Raw genomic sequence first — 18,340 nt, 5'->3', positions numbered from 1 at the left:
CTGCTGGCAACACTCAGGATCTAATGATTGCTGCTGGTTGAAAGCGATGCTAACAACATGAGGAATTTTGCTTTATAATATACCAGGTTTGAAGCTGAAAAAAATCCTTTAAAAGTTCAGGATAAGCTTTCAGAAAAATGCCTCTCACTGCAGGGCAGTCCCACGCCTGTGCGTTCCCAAGCCCCGGCACAGAGACATCCTTGGCCCTCCAGCACCTGGGAAGAGCACAGTGGGTGTGCTGTTATTTTAGATGCTCTCTTTCAGGGTCTTCTAATTTTGGGGTGCAACGCTTTTGTCCCAGGCACCCCTTTGCCCTCACAGATTTCCCTACTAGACCCCTGAGACCTGCAAAACTGCAGCTGCAAAACAGGCTCATAACAATGTCCTCTCCATCTGCCTCTGCGGTCCCACTATTTTGCTGAGCAGCCTGTCTCATCTTTTAATCCCCATAGGATGCAAAGGCTCGTGCAGACACCAAGAAGCCCTTGGGTTGGGGACTGCCAATACATCTTGCGTGGCTCTTCCTTCCACTCTGAGGGTGGGACACTGAAGCAGAGCACGATGCTGTGGCTTACCCGTGGTCAGGCAGGAGGTCCCTGTAAAGGTGGACGCGCTTCACCAACTGCCGGGCCAGTCTTCTCCTCCGCAGTCCCCTGATGCTTTCCTGGGAGACTCCTCATTATTTATGGTTCGTCACGCTCTGTTCATAAATGCTCCTGCTACATTCGCTCGACAGCCCAAGCAGGCAAAACCTTCAGCGATGCAATCTCTGAAAGCACTACCTGGTTAAAACATATAAAAAAATAAAACAGAGATATGAAACTGCCAGTTGCCCACAGAATCAAATAAAATTAGTTCAGCTCAGCCTCCCCCATCTTTCCTCATTGCTCAGGTAATAAAACCACTCACTATACAAATATCTAATTTCGGGTGTTTAGGAAAGCAAGTCATTGAGCTAACGGGTAGCTCAGGGCAGCGGGAGAGCTCTGCCCAGTGCAGGGGCGTTCTGGGCCACTGGCTCTCTCGTATCGGTAACCGCTATTTATATGATCCAGAGTGCTAAGCACTTTATCAAACAAATAAAACAACAGCTCTCCACCAAGGGATGGGCAGCAGGTGTAGACCGTGACCTTGCTTGGAGCTGTGGTGGCTCCATGCAGCAGCCAAAAGTCTTCTTCCCATCCAGCGGACACTGACCCCGAGTCAAGGCAGGTTTCTCCTCCATCAGTGCACATCCATCCGCACCCTCCTTCTTCCTCCCTTGCACGCTCAGGAGCCACAGTCCACCTTGCAGGACTGTTGGGGGTCCAGGGCAGCTGCCAAGGGTTAATGTGCAAAATATCCTGTATGAACCGGGCTGTTTAATGAGCACCTCTCCCTCAGGTAATGACCAGTGATGAGAATATGCTCCGCTATGGTAATGCTTGTAACATAACAGCCCACTGAGGAGGGAGCTGGTAGGTGAAGTGAGACAATCCTCTCTCCTCAGCTGGATCGCAGTTTCAGCCAAGCTCATCTGCATTAATCTTGCACTCATTAAAATCAGCTGTTCTGTTTCTAATTCCACCAGTGCTGCCAAGCTCAAGAATTAAAAATTCATGAGCCGCTGTCCCTGAAAAAAACCCAAAACCGTAAGTTCATCTTAAGCAGCATAGATTTTTAAAACAATCATAAAAAATGTCTAGCAGCTCCTTTGTGCTTGAAGCTTTCAGCTCACATTTTCATGAAGGATAGGAAAATGAACAAAAGCTGAGATCTTTACACATTCATGTGGCTCCAGAGGCTGGTGCTTCCTGGAGGCAGCCTCACAAATTGCATCACTTATGATGAAAACCAAGAGACTGAGCAACACAGGAGGAGTGAGCTCATTTGGTTCCTGCCTCAAAACAAGTGTCACTGTTGAAGTGACAAAAAGTCCACCCTGCAGACCCCAGGGCAAGCTGTCCACCGGCTTTTACCGCAGTGAGGTCAGGAGCCTAGAAATTACATCAGCAATATTTTTCCAGCCTGGATTTGGACAAGCACATAAGAGTTCTTGGCAGCCCCCACCCCCTCTGGAGCCATGAGAGCAGCATTAGACTCGTAACAGAGGTGCAGGACGTGAGACCTGGTGTAGACCCAGCCACGGGCAGCAGCGAGCAATGGGCAGGCTTGTTGGAAAAGCCAGGGCACCACATTACAACAGGTCATGCTTTGGCTGGCCTCCAGCATCTGCTGCAAGTCTCACGCCACCTCTGGGCCCCTCGGTCCCCTTGTCCAGCTTCCCGGCACCTATCCAGCTATTTCTGCCCTTGAAGTCTACATGGACAGCAAGGACTTTCCTCTCCAGAGAGCAGCCAGACGCTCTCGTCGATGCAGAGCAGCACCCAGGACGAACGTGCAAGTTAACAGTAAAAGTAAATAATTACTTTTTAATTCTGTACGCGAGTGACAAACTAGACATGATTTTTAATGTGCTCCTAATTAAGGCCACCGATGACAATAGCTGGAGAGCTGGAGACAAAGACAATAAACACCATTTATTTGAAGCAGATGGGAACTCAGAAAGGGCTCTCCAATCTTTTTTTCAATAGCCAAAACTAAACAATATTTCAGAGAGTGCCAGATTCCTCCCAGCCCATGAAAACACCCAAGGTCTCAAATGGCCCTTGCTGGTCCAGGCTGGACCGATTACGCCGTGCTGTCTGGGTCTCTCTCCACAAATGCTGCTGTTTTCCCTCGGAAAAAGGCACCATGTTTACAAAGTAAAGCTCAAGTAGGAAAACATCGAGCCAGGCCAGTGCAAAACCAGCCCTGGGAAAAGGTTATGATTAAGTCCTCTAGAGCCAAGCAGAGTTCATCTCCTGAAGGAGAAGGAGCGTAAATAAAGATGGGTTGTCAGTGAGCACTAGCGAGCGTTGCTGCAGTTATTTGTAGAAGGCAGTCATTTCCTTCATGGTCTGGATAAATATCCATTAGCTTTCGAGGCGATTAATCAAGTATTAATTAACCTGCTGGGGGGAAAAATAATATGGAGATTAATATTTTACAAGGAAGCTTCCAGCTGAGAAAAAAGGAAGAGAGCTAATCTCTTATTTTCCTATTGGAAAAAGAGATTTTCCAATAAGGCCTTATTGTATTGGAAAGGAGCAACGAGCAAAGAACAGACCTGTTGGATACACTGACTGGGAACGTCAGGCTCTGCTTTGGTAACAGGAAAAAAACAACCCTGTGATCTTGGCATGTCTACAGAGCTTCAGGGTGGAGAAGAGCTTGGAGTGAAAATTTAATGGATGTTTTTCACCTGGCAGTGACAGCACCCCACACCTTTTATAGCTGCCACCTCCGGGCAGGGCACAGCCGCCGGGTGCCTGAGCCAAAGCCCCTGCCAGCGCAGAGCTGTTCTCCCCAGGAAACCATCGCACGCCCTGGCAGAGTGGGCAAAGTTATTTCTCCTTCAGACACTGATGCAACAACTGTTTTTTTTCCTCTAAGTTCCCTCTAGATGTTCAAACTACAGACCAGACCCTTCTTTTAGTGCAAGCAATACAAATCCAGAGCAACCGTCAGGAAATCAGCAGAATAGCCAGAACATGCTCTAGCTATTACACACTCATGTAAATGGGAGGAGACCTTGGCCCTCTGACTCCCCACCTTCCCTCTGTCCCATTCGGGGACCAGCTGAGCTAACTCTCTGTTTTTTGGACTTCCCGCAAAGCAGCAGCATCCCATGGAGACCGGTGGGGCTCAGCTCGGCGTAAGCATGAGTAACACGGAGAAAAGAGAAATGCTTCCTGAAGACAACTGTTTTCTAAGCAAAAATGCCAAAATGAGATGTGACACCAGAACTGGACAGCAAAAAGAAACAAATTTCCTGGTGGCACCGATACAAGACCTGCAAGACCACCATACCATCATGCTCCCAGCACGTTGGCCTGGGACGGCTTGGCTGCATCCCTCCTCCTCTCTGCAGAGCAAGGCAGCTTGCAAGTGAAGTTTGGACTAATTATTTTGCAAACTGAGACACAGCTCTCCCATAGCTGAGGAGGCATGATGTTTAATGAAGCACAAAAGATCCTGTATTAGATGTGGTCTTCAGGATCCACTTCCTTTGCCATGCCTGTGCTCCACCCCCACATACACAAATCTTCAACAACTTCAAGCTCATTTTTTTTACTTAAGGAAAAAAAAAAACGTATGCAGTCAGCCTGTTCCTGCCCGTTTTTAGCTTTTTTTTTTTCCCCTCTGCATATTCCCCAGTTCTCTACCCACACATACCCACACTACAGACAAACTATCCTAAAAAAAAAATTGAAAGAGGTCTAAAAAAACAACAGTAATCCAAGGCATCATCAACTTCCAGGAATGCAAACTGGCTTAAGAAACCACAACTTCTTTTTGTTGTTGTTATTTTTTGTACGGGGTGGGGTTTTTTTTTTTTCAGTCTTTTACAATCGTCTGTTTTAAAAAATGGCATGATTTCACTCCTTCTTCACCCTCCCCAGTTCTCTCTCTCCCCAGCTATATTCAGAAAACATTTCTCGCCAGCCTTGTTTAGCTCACATTTCAGGGCAGAGCAAATGTGTGTGCATGGGGGGGGGGGCAGGGATGATGAGTCAATTAGGCATCTAATAAAAATCTGATTTTAAAAATTCCCTTTCCAACTGCGAGCATGATGCAAGCCGCGGCAGTCACAAAACCAGCACTGCCAGCTCGGTCCAGCCTGCCCAGTGCCTCCCTTGCAGACAGAGGATGGTTCCCTACAGTGAAACCGCTCTCATCCTGCATTAAATGTCATGCGTGATGAGGCATCTGCCACTTAATTTGAAAGACACCATCACAGCCTAATAAATCACATTGCCAGAAGGACTTCTGTGCTATCACCAATTCTCTTTTAACTATATGGCCTTCCCCCTCCGTATGCTCCTGTTCATCACCACGCCTTGCAGACTTCAACATATTATAGCTGATTAACTCATCCCCAGAATAGGCAGCCGAGCTAAGCTCTTTGAACCCTCTGGTCTTGCAGTCACCTCTTCTGTTGTTCCCATCACTCCAGCCACAACTTTCTGAGTCTGCAAAGGAAAGCCCTAGAGATGCACCATTTGTCATACAGATGCCATTTATTATCCAGACAGCACCTACCACTGCCTTTTTCCAGGCATGCACTAAATTGGAGGGGGTGGATGAGAGAGATGGTGCCTATTCATTCTCCTTGCAGATGGTCAAGCCACAAAGCACCCAAGCCGCATGCTTCCTTCCAACTTCCTTGCCTTGGCCAAGACCCAAACCACCCACCGGTGGAGTCATGTTGGACTTGCACGCTCTCTCATAGTGCATAACCTTCTCTCATAGTGCAACCGTCCTGGCAACACATCTAAATGTGTTTATTTCCCATGTATGCATTGCAATTTGAGGAAATTTGAGTATTTCAGGTTAGATTTTGATTTCATGGGACTGGTCAAGTTTAGACAAGAAAATGGAACAAAACATCCTGAGCTTTGGCATGTTAGAGCAGCAGTAATTTCACGTAGAACACAACGCTGCAAAATTCATACTAGTAAAATGCAATTCCATATTAAGAAGAGCTGAATTTTAAAAACACCACTGTAAAATCAGCCATTTCATAACCAATGACCCTGCAGGATGCAACTAAGCTGGATGGATATCACAAAGGAGCGCAAAGATATTTCTGGGACTGCATCAACCCTCCATGAAGCCTGCTATGAGGCACATCAGCCAGCCGTGCTCACCAGCAACTACTGATGCCAGTGGGCAACTGGACTGGGATGAGGACTGGTCTGGCTGTGCTGATCATAGTCTGGAGTAACCGAAATCACAGTGGAATGGAAGGCCATAGGATCACGGCGTGCTTGTTTCCATTGACAATTTTTCATTTTCCCTTTTCCTCAGTGAGCCCTGGGGACACCAGGAGGAGTCCAGGCAGGAGAGGGCTCTGAGCAGGCAGCAAGCCGTGGCTGATGGGCTGCTCCTGCGGCCAGGGGAACTCCAAACCCCAGAGAGGACGAGGTCCATGGGGTCAGTGCCAATGCCAGCAAAACGGAGCAGGAAGAGCATCAGCCGAGCAAGGATTTATCAGCCAGCCCAGACTAACGCATGTATTTTCCACTGGTGAAGTTTATCCTCCTCTCACCAGCACAGTCCAGCCCATGGGAGTGCTGGCCCAGATTGTAAAACCTGGGTTTCTAGCTGCTTGCTGGACATAGCGCATCCCAGCGTAACCAAATACAGGGAAGCGATACTGCCCTTGGATCTGTCCTTTTCAGCCATGAAAACAAGTTAAAGTTGGTCTAATTAGAGAGTGACCGTTATTTGCCATTAAGCTTCATAAAAATGTGAGGAAAGATGTATGCATGTTAATTAAGCTCCAGGAGAAAAAAATGTGTACCTGGCTAAACTGCAGAGAGATGAACTCATTACTTCATCCACGTCTCGGTCTGCTGCCTATTTTCCTCTGCAACTGAATGATCAGCCTAGGCTGCAGTCAGTGACTTTAAAAAGCAATAATCCTTCCAAAAGAGCCAGGCCAGCACCTTATAATTCCTATGTCTCTGAACTGGGAGTCTTCATACAGCCACATGTCTAGTGAGACCGATGGGCAAGCATTCAAAATCTTAGAAATCTGAGGGGGAGCGCTCCCCAAATCAAGGCATCAGGAAAGGACCCCGATGGAGCTAGCTACAGATTTTTCCAGCAGCCAGACAGCTCCTGCAGCTGCCAGACTTTTCCATAGATTGCCCACGTCTGACTTTCTGCTACAAAACAGCCTGGGCCTGAGCTGTCCTTTTCATCTCAGGAATGCACAGCTGCGAAAGTGAGGTCTCAGTTCCTCTTGCAGAACGTGGCTCCAGGAGTGCAGATTTGTGTCCAAGCCATTAAGACCACGCTGTGATCAGAGTCACATTTGTACTCACTCTGTGTACAACGAGTGAGGGATGGGCAGGTGGGGGGTGCAGGCACCCAGTTGCCTTTGGGTGCATGGAAAAAAGAAACTGCAAAACCCATCCGGAGTTTGAACAGCAAAGTAAAGCAACCTAAACCCTTAACTAGATACAGAAAGTTTCTAGGGTGTAGAGAAAGAAACAGCAACCATCATCAGCCTCCTCTCCCCCGAGAGTTGGCTGAGCAACCTTCCACATCAGAAAACAGTTTCCGCTCTTCTCAAACGCTCAGATCCCCTGTGAAAGTCACTATACCGCTAAAAGATACGGTGTCTGTGGGCTTTATCAACACTAAATAATCTGATTGCTATTATTGCTCCTTGTATGATTAGATCAGCACAGGTAGATCTCATGCTTCAAGGCGCTAGTTGATAGTCCCAGGCGTCAAGGAGGAAATCCCGTGTACCCCTCGATGGCGCTGCACAGCCAGATGCAGCAAGATCCCTCCCCAGCCAAACACTTACACGTGTCTAATCCCCGTGGAAGTCAGTGAAACAGATCTATGTCCTTAAAGTTAAGCACCTCTTTAAGTGTTTTGCCTAACAGAGAGTCTTGTGGAGCGAGCCACAAAAGTGACAGAGATAATGCCTTCAGCTTCATTCACCACGTGGGGTGGGCTGATGGCACGTGTGATGCCTGGTCCAGACAGGAGAGTGCTCAGCGCAGCAATGGGACTGGACCTTCACAACATCTTTATGGTTAAGCAAGTGCATCGCTGAGCTGGGGTCTCATGCCCTTCTCTCGGCAGTTTTAGATGCCAGCCCCGCCCAAGGTGGGACAGTGGCCAGCAGTGGTACAGTCTGGGGCAAAAACCTTACATTTCACAAAGAGCTGACAAAATTGGGCAACATCTAGTCTCTACCCGTGACATGGTCTTTGCAGGCAGGGAATTGAACCAGTCCCCAGAAGCTGCAAGACCCAAGACTGCAGCTCTGAGGGATGCTGGCGTGTCAAAGCTGCAGAGGTTCAGCTTCGCCTAGCATGGACACAGGCTCCCTGCGTTTCCCGTCCTGCTGGGAAGAACTTGGCTCCAAACCCAGCGGGCTGACCACAAACCCTGTCTGCATGAAAATATTTGTTAAAACATTCATTCACACTGTAGCCACCGCGCTGGCTGGAAGAACATATATCAGGCTTTTTGTCAAACAAAACCCACTCCAACTGTCTGGGAGGACAGCAAAATCTGCCATCGCTCTGCTTTGAAGGGTTTACAGTTCACTGCAGCACTTTATATCTGCAGTTGTTTCCATAACCAAGTCCAAGAGAGCCTGTGAACAGGAAGGAATTAAGCACTCATGCAAAGACCATTAAAGTCAAGGGGAATCTTTCCATTGACTTGAGAGCATTTGGCTCCCGGCCCTGGATATCAGGGTCTGTTGTGCGGGATTTAGAGCAGGAAATGGGAGCAGGACTTTGCGGGTTTTCTCAGCATTTGTTACTGTGTTTAGCACAGAAGATCTCTGTGTCCATTTCCCTGCATGTAAATTAAGAAGTGACTGCTCATCTGAGATGCAAGGCCCTAACTGACCTTCTTTCTGTTCAGTCTAGGCACCTCCTCCATCCTTCCTGGGGTGGGCAGACCTAACACCATAATGAGTTGGACGAGCCCATTCCTATGGGCAATAAGATTTCTTTATGGGTCCTGACATGTCGGTCCCTGATGCAAATCCCATGTATGATCTGTCAGTCCAAAAGGTAAAAATACTGCAAACCAGAAGCTTCAGCAGGTCTGAAAAGCTTGTTAGTCCAAAGTTTAAATTGACACTGGGGATGAATCTCCTACTGGGATCTAGGTAGCATTTCACTGATTTCACTTCTGCCTGTTCAGTTACAGCCAACAGTTTTGCACAGGAATGTACTGTCTTTTGATGGAGCGCAGGAGCACACACCCAAATGACAGAAGATCTGAGCTGCCTCCGTTTTCACACAAAGAAACAGAGATCTGCGTTGCTTGGGACTTAGCCTCTGGAAACTGATGCTCTCCGAGGAGTGTCTTCCCAGGCACCCAAAAGGGCCAGCACACGAACCACAAAGCACTCCGGGAAACTTCCAGGCTCTTTTAAAATACAACAACTAAGACCCTAATTTCCTGCTAATAGGAGCAGCGATGCAGTAAGACAGCCTGGCAGGTGAGTTTAGTGAAGCGCTGTGCCAGGTACCAGTGTCTGCGAGTCAGGGGTGGAAGGCATTGGCACAAGGGTGCTGCACTTGGAAGATGCTGGTTCATTTTCTGCCTCAACCCCACGCCCCCACCTTTGTTCAGCACTATCACTTCATTACCTCCTCTGGTGGTAAAAGCAGGGAAGACATTTCTCCACTCCACATGCCATGGGAAAGGTCGTACCAAAACTCCAGCGAGAGCGAAATGAGGAGGCTTTGTCTTGGTGCTAGAGCGAAGGCAGCGAGCCTGGCCAGCGCTGCGCTCCCGTCAGCCCGGGCTGCTCAGGCCAGCGAGGATGCTGTGTGCTGGTGGCCATATGCTGCCGTGGACTTTGCAGGAGGCAGCATCCAGAGGCTAGAGATGTCCTTCCCACTCCTCGTGGGCAGCGTGCGCCTGGGAGAGGCGCAAGGCTGTAAAGAATGAGTTATTCAAACCACGGGCTTAGGGAAAACCTCTGCCTCCTGGCAGATGCTCATTACTGGGTTTAGAAAAACAGAGGTGACCAAGCCCTGCTTCAGTCTTCAGTGGGAAATACAGAGAGACAAGAGTATGCTTAGCTGCAAGAAAGAGGAGAAAGGAGGGTGGAGAAGGAAATGCATCCTAATGCCCAGGGTGACCCAAACCAATTCTGCACAGCCAAGCTCTGCCAACAGACTCATGGAGCCAGATGGGACAGAAACATCCAAAGAACAGATTGCTTTTGATGGCTGCAACCTCACATAGACAGTGCCATGTTCAACAGGACAGGCTTCGAGCAGCGAGTGTCACTTTTCTAAGATGACTCGACAGCGATTTGACTCAAGAGCGATATGCCAGTCCAAAGATCACCTCTGCAGAGCAGTGGTCTGCAGGTTCCCTGTGCAGGAGCATCCATCCCCGCATCCGGGCGTCTCCGTTAGCCTGAAGGGAGATGCGGTCGCCCCACCACGGGAAGTCAGGTGTGGCTTTTTGTTTCCAGCGGGATGTGGTTTTAGGAAATGAGCTTTGCTACCACCTGCTGCAAGTTCACCGGTTTAGTGGGACAAATTGCCAAATTCAACAGGAACTAGGGTCTCATTAGCGTGACTGAGGCTTTGGCAGAGGCAAGGCTTCTCAGCTTCCATTTATAGGACACGCTGAGAGACGCCGTGGCAGGAGTTCAAGGCAGGGTGGTGTGCACGGTTGCATTATGAAGTCTAGACAGCGCTGGAGCCCTGCAAGCCTGAAGAATGCCTTTTCCCTGCCCTCGTGTACTGTTCAAAACCCAGCAGCATTCCTCAACAAGGAGCGATGAGGGGAAATATTTAATTCCCTTGTTCAAACAGACCCTTTTGCACCATTGTCTCCCTCGAAAACCTCCACCTCCAAAGCTCTGCCTGGAAGATGGGAGGTTGCCAGCGTTGCTGCATGCACGCCAGCACGAACTCTCATTTGACCAAACACTGCCAGGCTCCTCAGAGGAAGGAAGTAGGGAATAAAAATTTTAAAAATTGCCTAAACCCCATGTTTTTATTCCTACCAGGAATGAAAACAGAACCTTTGGAGCAATTCTTGAAATATCTGCTTTTAGCTAGTTTTATTCCTCCCTTTTTCCTCACTCTAAGCTGACCAGGGAAACCCACCTGCCTGAGACTTCACTGCCTCCGTAGACCTCCAAGCAGTGCTCCCTCCTCCGTTAAAAGACGCCCAGCTGAAATGTGTCCAAGCAGCTGTGCTCATCGATATCTGCAGCCAGCCTCAAAGAGAGCAGGAGACGTTTTGAACCTAAACCAAAAATTGAAACAGAAGTCGTTTTAATTTATTGGAAGATTTCTGTTGGGCCTTAACTTCTAAATGCACTTTTCATGAGCGACTGGTGCTTAGATAGCATTTCAGCAGCTCCTGAAATACAACCTGGGGGCAAGGCTGGGGGAAATGGGCCAGCACTTTCCTGCCCATCGCCAGAAACGGAGATGACATCTGGGCAATGGCTCCCCACCTTTAACGGTTCAAACTGCAGCAGGGTCCGGTAGCAAGGACTCAGTCATTCAGCAGCAATTCGAAGGAAAGAATAGGATCAAATGATGATCCTTTAGAATTTGCCAGGCTGCCTCTGACTGCACACCGAGCATGTACTCTCTGTCCTTAAGTGGATTGATAAGCGCTCTTAATCAGTATTAAAACATACCAGATGCTGGGGAATCATCTCCCACTTACGGCAATTACGAGGATGTCCCAGAATCCAATAAAGCGACTGAGAAGATGAGCATCTGGTGGTGGTTGTCAGGCCCCGACACAGCGAGATAAATCTGTGTAATAAAGAGGTGTGATTTTTTTTTTTTTTTCCCGTTTGAGTCATATGCCATTTAGCACAGGATACGTGTGATTCCTCCTCCCTTCGGGGGTTCTCCTTGGGAGGAGATGAGCAGAGCATCCTTCCTCCAGCAGGATGCTGAGCTGTGCTCCCCTGACCCTGCCCTTTCCCTGCTGAAATCCAGCTACCACGTGTTGATCCCCCAACCCCACCAGCATCACCCAACCACAGTTCTTCAGAGGGAACTGTGCAAAGCAACCCTGCACAGCCATCAAACAGCACCTCCAGCCAGAGAAATCACCAGGTGAGACCGTCTCCCTCTCTCTGACCTTGTCCACTCCACGCTTCCAGCCAAGGGCAAAACCCCACCGCTCGAGATAAGAGAATCCGCCACGTGTTCAGATTTGTTAAAAGACGTACGAAGTGGTGAAGCAGTGAAGGTTACTTCCTACATAAATGAGCCAACAAATAATCATCATGCACAGGGAACACTGGGGCTTACGCAACAGCGATCCCATCTAGCGCAAACACAGGGGCAAACACATGGCTGAACAGCATTTTAAAAATACTTAATGTATGATTCCTAGAAGTAATAGCCAGCAAATTTTATTCGTGTGCAAGGCAGCAGAGCTGAGCTATATTTAACAGAGAGAAGAAAATAAAAGTAATCTCCAAAGGTCTGATAATGCAGACTCTGTGCTTAGATATACTTTGGTACATCTTTATGCAGTAAATGCCAGTGTAGCTACCAGGAGGTTTTTCTCAGTTTGGATAGGGATTCATTGGTTTTAAGATCAGAAGCAGCCATTAAAATATCTCATATGAGCTACTCTCCACCCCAAGCCAAAATGTTTCATCCAATAACTGAACAGGGCTGGAGGTTTGATAATTTAGAGCTATTTGCAATGAGCGACACACCAGCCTTCGCCCACAGGCAAGGGCCAGCCTAGCTCCAGCCGTTCTCGCTGCCAGGGCCCTTCTCCCACGAAGGCTGCTCTTTAATTCAGTCCCTGCCCTCACAAACAAATTTTACTCCCATTTTCCTTCCCAGAGGTTTCTCACATGTGGAAAACTAGCTGAGGAAGAGAATAGCAAGAAGAAAAATCTGTGAGCAAACATTGGAGACCATCAGTGCCAGCAAATGCAACCCGTCTGGGACCATGTGCTCACCTCTGGAGGCTCCGGCAATCATGGAGAGCATCCTCCCAGCATCCTCCGACCCTGCTAAAATGTGTCTGGAGAGACCCAGCAGTGCCTGGAGAACCTGCTCCTTCTTTTCATTCTGTTTTCCTTTGGGCTTTTCCTAAAGCAGAGCTTTTTCTCCATGTAATTTCCTACAAACAACTGAAAAGAAACTTGACCAGCATCTGCTGTAACAGCAGCATCCATTTAAAAAGCATTGTGCAGGCCCGAAGTCACATAATATACTTACAGTGTCACTTGCAATGTTAACATTGAAATAATTTTAAAAGTCAATTTTTATGTAAATTTATGCTCATTGTTTACTTTTGGTAAGATTAAAATGCTTGGCATCCGTTCCAGGTTTTCAGGACTGTGAATTCAATTTGCAGAGGCTGCCTGGGAGAGAGGGGGACATTTTTTCCTAGAGAATAATACTGCTTGTTTGAAACATCTTAAAGGCTATGAAACCATCATTCTGGATCCTGGCTTGTGTGAAAGCCAAAGTGGAAAAAAAAAACCACATTTGGAGTCAAACTGACTTTATTCCTTTCAAGAAGCTGCTGCTTTTCTTCTTAGACCTTTGTTTAACTTTGATCCATTCTGTGTTTGAGGTCTGCCCATCTCTTTGTGTACGCACTACCTGGGCTAACAAGTTCCCCTTCTATCGCTTGGGATCTTTGACAGCACAGTGTTACAACTATATCAACCACATGAAATACACTTTTAATGTCCCCATCCCATTAGGGGACATTAAAAATGGGCTTTAAAGTATGAATTTAATTACTTAAAATAAAATTTAGAACATACGTAATATTTGACTTTAAAAGCATAGTGTAAATATTTCAGCAATTAATGCACAAAGTCCCACTGCAGGGAACACAGTTAAGATATTTTTGACTCCCATTTTTCAGAAAGTGTATCTGTGATAGAGTTTTCCTAAGTGTTTGTGCAAAGTGCTGTCAGCAGCACCGGCTGCAGGGCTGTGCAGAGAAAGGTGCTGTGCTTCTGGGGACCGAAAAGGTCCGACCGCAGAAGCCCAGGGCTCGGTGTGGCCAAGCCACCCTCCCAGGAGCCCTCAGCTTAACTAAACCAGACCATTTCACCTGGTTTAGGGAACTCTACACTATTTAATAAAATACAGCGTTAACATCGCCCAAGACCACAGAGTAAGGCTGTGGTGGGGTGTTTTGCTCCACCGAGGGTCGTGCATGGGAAAGAAAGGGAAGAACATGTGTTTCCCCAGCTGGATGCCTTCAGAAAACACGTCCATCTTGGTGCCTCTGGGTACGTGTCTGTAAAGTGCTGAACAACAGGAAATCGTTTGACTTGTATCAGACTAAATCCAGAGAGTATCAACCCTGCAATTAGCTATAATTAGAAATCCACTCCGGCAGTGCTCCCCCAGGCAGAATCCATACACACCCACACGCGCTTGGGTGCTAAACTGATGCTGGTAGAGAAATGCGTGATGACCACCTCTCCCAGGGGTGGCCCATGTGCTCACTGCGGGTCCCTGTCCCCCACGAGGTGCAGGAGCCAACCTTACACCAGGACTTGACTTACCCGTTGCTGAGCAAGGAAATAGTTTGTGCCACGGAGTCGGACATCAGGTTTTCACAAGTAACCCTCCCAACCAGACAGCTCCCTTCCCTGCTGCCCGAGTAGCCATCCCCTGGCCAGCCATGCCAAGTCTCAGGCCCCAAATCCCCTTGGATAAGCTTATAGAGTTATTTTTTTAATGTGTCTTTCTGCACTGTAGCTTTTCTGTCTTTAATAAGAACAGATAACCTGCTGATGTGAGATCCCACGGTGAGCAAAAATGAATTAATTCCCCAGCCTCCACTCCAGGCATCTTCAGCCCTTCCTCTCCACCATCACCCAAATACCAAAGGGCTCCTAACCAACAAAGTGGACGTGGCCAAACCCAGTGCTATTACTGCATTGCTAATGCCCCTCGGAGCCTGTGCCATCTCTCAGAATAACACCCAGAATATAATGGGAGGAGCTCAGTCCAGACAAAGAAAGATTCAGTTGTCACCTTATTTTCAAGGAGATTTTGCACTTGTGATTCCCTGGCAGTTAAGATGCATCTTGAAAGCTCCCTACTTAACTGTGTCTCCAGCTGAAGCTAAAAATTGCCGTATGAGCAAAAAACCCCAGCACTTATGAGATCTTGGTACTTAGGGATCTAGTAAAACGACAGCAACCTCAGCTATAATTACTGCCCTGTAATCTGCATGTCATGAATAACTACGTAACTCAGCAATAGCTGCAATCACTGCACATAGTTATTTGCTCTTTGCATTGAAATAAAACGGTGGGGAAGATGGACAGCAATTGAGTGCTGTGTAAACATTCAGTAATTTTCAACCTTTTTCTATCAACAGACCCTTAATATTTTTCCTGTGGAGGCCCCATGCAACAAATAGAGCAAAGACGGGCACAGGCTTTCCTCGCCAAGCTACCTGCTGCCCACCCCCAAAACCACCCATCAGCCCCAGTGCGAGCTGAGGGCTGGGAAGAAAGGTGGGTAATTTGGAAAAGGAAAAAAAGACTTTAACCACAACTAAAACTGAGTCTTTTCTCTTGCTGTTCTTTGAGCCATTTGGTTCGCAGATGTTTTTAACAGCTTTCAGAGCATGAGAGTCGGAGCCAACAGGGCACCCACACCACGGCCAAGGGGAAAAATTGCTATTTTGATCTCGCTTTGGGTGCATGGACTAAATGTTCATGTTTTATGCAGTGAAAAAGTGTTGAATATTTTGATTTGGAAACCATGAGAGGCCCCGTCCAACCAATGCAACGCAGTGCCAGGGTGGAGGAGGAGAATGAACACCTCCTGTACCTCCCAGCTCTGCTGGGAAATGTTATCACTTCCAGCTATTCACCACATCTTTGCACATCAGCTGGTTTCCTCTAGAACTTATTTTTGATGAAACAAGCCAGGTTAGCTCTGCAGGCAAGCTCGGCTCTTTAAAATGCTTACAGCCAGCTGGTACCTTCACTGGACTGAGACGGGAGCACTCGCAGGAGCAGGTCCACAGAGAGACCAGATGGACACCAGCCCTGGGCGCAGGTGATGCTGAGGATGACACCAGCCCAGGAGCCACAACTCACCCACGTCAACAACATTGACTCACACCTGTACGGCAGGAGGCCCCAAGCTGCAATTCCCATGAGGCAGGTACAGATCAGCCTCTGAACCTACCCAAAAAAAAAACTTTCCGTGTCCTCAGAGATCAAGTCCAGCAAAGCCAAAGCTGTTGCACAGCCAACACAGGCCTCCTACAAATGCAATTCCCACCAAAAAAATCACATCAACAGAAACCTCCTGACTGTGCTAAAATGTCCCACGCAGGATGGCATCCCCAGCACATGACTTAAACACAATGACTGAATGCTCCACTGCAAAACAGAAAGGATAAGGACAAATTCAAGATTTTCCACTGCTAAATCCACATGATTCTGTTGGTTATAATGGATGTTTATTAAATTACACACAGTTCAAATCTTTCTCTAAAACCCTTAGTGCTTGCAAATGCCTCTGTGTGCATATTAGCGGTAGAGAGGGACAAAATGGTCATTCAGTGATCTCATAACTCCTTCTTTCCCAGTATCTAATTTGTTCATAGACTGAAGAGACCCTGGCATTAATAATTACTTATTTTAAATTAAATGTAAGACTGGGGAGAGGAGAAAAATCTTCCCGAGTGTGGCAGACTTCTTTATATCTTGCTAAATCTCCCTCCAGAGCTGTAGCTGTTGGTGTTGAGAGACAGAAAATCAGCTGAGCCGAGGCCCTCAGCCCTGCACACTGAAGGAGTGCAATAAGAAATGCAATAACAAATGCTTTCACACTCAGGCCAGGAGGATCATGCATTGAGCTGATGAGGTTTCGCTGACCTCCACCCCACCGTGTGCCACAGAAACCATGCTAAACTCCAGCCGGCTCCACCGAGCAAGCATCAAAATTTGAAGGCAATTTTCATCTCTCATGGGAGCAGAGAAATGGTGTAAGGGAAAGAGGAGCCAAAGGATCCCACTTTCTTGAACAAATCTGGAGCACAGGAGAGAGCATGGGGAGGTAATCTTGTTGTGAGACCAGCACCCATGTAGAGGGGAGGTCCCCCACCCCTCTGAGACCAAACTGTCCCTCTGTCAGCAGTGATGCTCTGCCCATCACTCTCTGGCCTTCAGAGATTGCTCTAGGGTGACAGACAGAACCAGAGGAACATCTGGAGCCACAGCAAGCAAAGAGACAATTTAAGCAATTTGCAGGAACAGCTGGGGCTTCTCTCACTGGCAATTAAACAGTTTCCCTGACCATTTTTTATATAAAGATTAGACATCCCTACACACCAACGTGGCTCTGCAGTTCCACCAGCCAGGACACAAATGACAAGGGCTCCACAGCCTTTTGCTTCCCACCGTCACAGAAGACTAACTACCAAGGGCAGGAAGAAATACTCCCTCTCTGTGGTTATTACACACAGCAGATGAACAAGTCCATTCCATAGGCATTTGCCTCCAGATGAGCAACAAAGGCAGAAATGAAAAACCCAAGAATAAGCACAAATCCCCCGCAAGAGCTGTGTTAGGCCCGGTAGCTCATTGGAGAAATGTGATGCTACAGAAACACTTTGGCTCCAGCTGAATCCATGTGTGAACATGAATTGTTAAGTGGAATAATTCATTGTGCACTGACTTTCACCACGGGCCCTAAGAGTCAAATCCATGTTCTTTCCAAATTACTGTAATTTTCAGCCTATCTCCTGTGATGATGTACATAGCTAACCCGAAATTCCCCTGTGGTACTTTAATAAATAGTTTAACCTGAAATATAATTTACTAAGGTTTAAGTGTGTGCTCAGGAAGATCTACTTCTGTTGCAGGAACTTGTACTAAAATTGGCATCAGCTCTCTCCAAGGCTTTTTCCATCGAGCACACTGTGCATGGGTCTAGAAGTCTACCTGTGCCCTTTCCCATGGACCGCAGAGGCTTGAAAATATGGAGAGAAACAAGGTCAAATGTGTTTTCCACTCTTGGAGGTCCTAGGAGAGGAGAAAAGTTACCTTCTCGGGCCCTGTCCAGAGACCCTGGCTGCACCCTGGTTATCCAGGATTTCATTGCGGCACCCAAAACTTCACGCTGCTGGGACACAGTGCAGAAACAGAAGCAGAGATAGGCAGAGCTGAAAGTTACTAATATTGCTCTAAATCTCAGCAAAATATGCCATGTAGGAATCAAGGGTTAACCACCAGAAACTCCAGACCAGGTGCAGAGATGGCAGCTCACCCCTGCTCACCTGGCTGAGGTTACCAGCTTGTCGCCATGTCCCCTTTTCATAAGCTGCCCCCAACACCCGTCCTGGTCTTTTTCTGTGCACTTCAACCCGCTTTGGTCAACAACTTTGTTCAAGTGCTTTTCTCAGGGGCTATCAGAAAAAACTGCTGATATGACGACGTGCCTGAAAAACCAGTGCAGTTGTAAGCAGTCCAGGTACTTCTGTATTCACCCTATTCCCCAGATCAACCTTTTCCCTTCAGACGGCAACTCGCTTTCTGCTCTACGCGGTATTCCCTGCCCTGGTGCTCACCCGTTGGTGGTGACTAAGGGTTAATAAAGAAGTCAAGGAAGGACTGAGTTGAATAACAGCTGAATTTTCTGCTGATAAGAGACTCCTCCTTCTGAGCCTCATTAAAACCATCCTGATTATTTTCTTGCTTCAAAAAATATCTTAATGCTGGGTTTCCAGCAAGACAGCAAGTTTTCTGCACCCCCCC

The 18,340-nt window shown here is 47.6% G+C and overlaps 1 long non-coding RNA gene across 1 annotated transcript; it reads right to left on the bottom strand.

Moving 5' to 3' along the window:
- Positions 1-512: 512 nt before the first annotated feature.
- LOC143167846 (uncharacterized) lies at positions 513-12,645 on the bottom strand. Its single transcript, XR_012996607.1, has 5 exons — positions 12,545-12,645; positions 11,704-11,822; positions 11,278-11,369; positions 10,704-10,845; positions 513-782 (listed from the first exon to the last, which is right to left on the bottom strand). It is a non-coding gene; the product is annotated as an uncharacterized LOC143167846 (long non-coding RNA).
- Between the last annotated feature and the right edge of the window lie 5,695 nt (positions 12,646-18,340).

The sequence above is a fragment of the Aptenodytes patagonicus genome, chromosome 16 (assembly GCF_965638725.1).
Source record: "Aptenodytes patagonicus chromosome 16, bAptPat1.pri.cur, whole genome shotgun sequence".
Classification (NCBI taxonomy): domain Eukaryota; kingdom Metazoa; phylum Chordata; class Aves; order Sphenisciformes; family Spheniscidae; genus Aptenodytes; species Aptenodytes patagonicus.
Note: the sequence above shows the minus strand (reverse complement) of the source record. Positions and strands in the feature narration are given on the sequence as shown.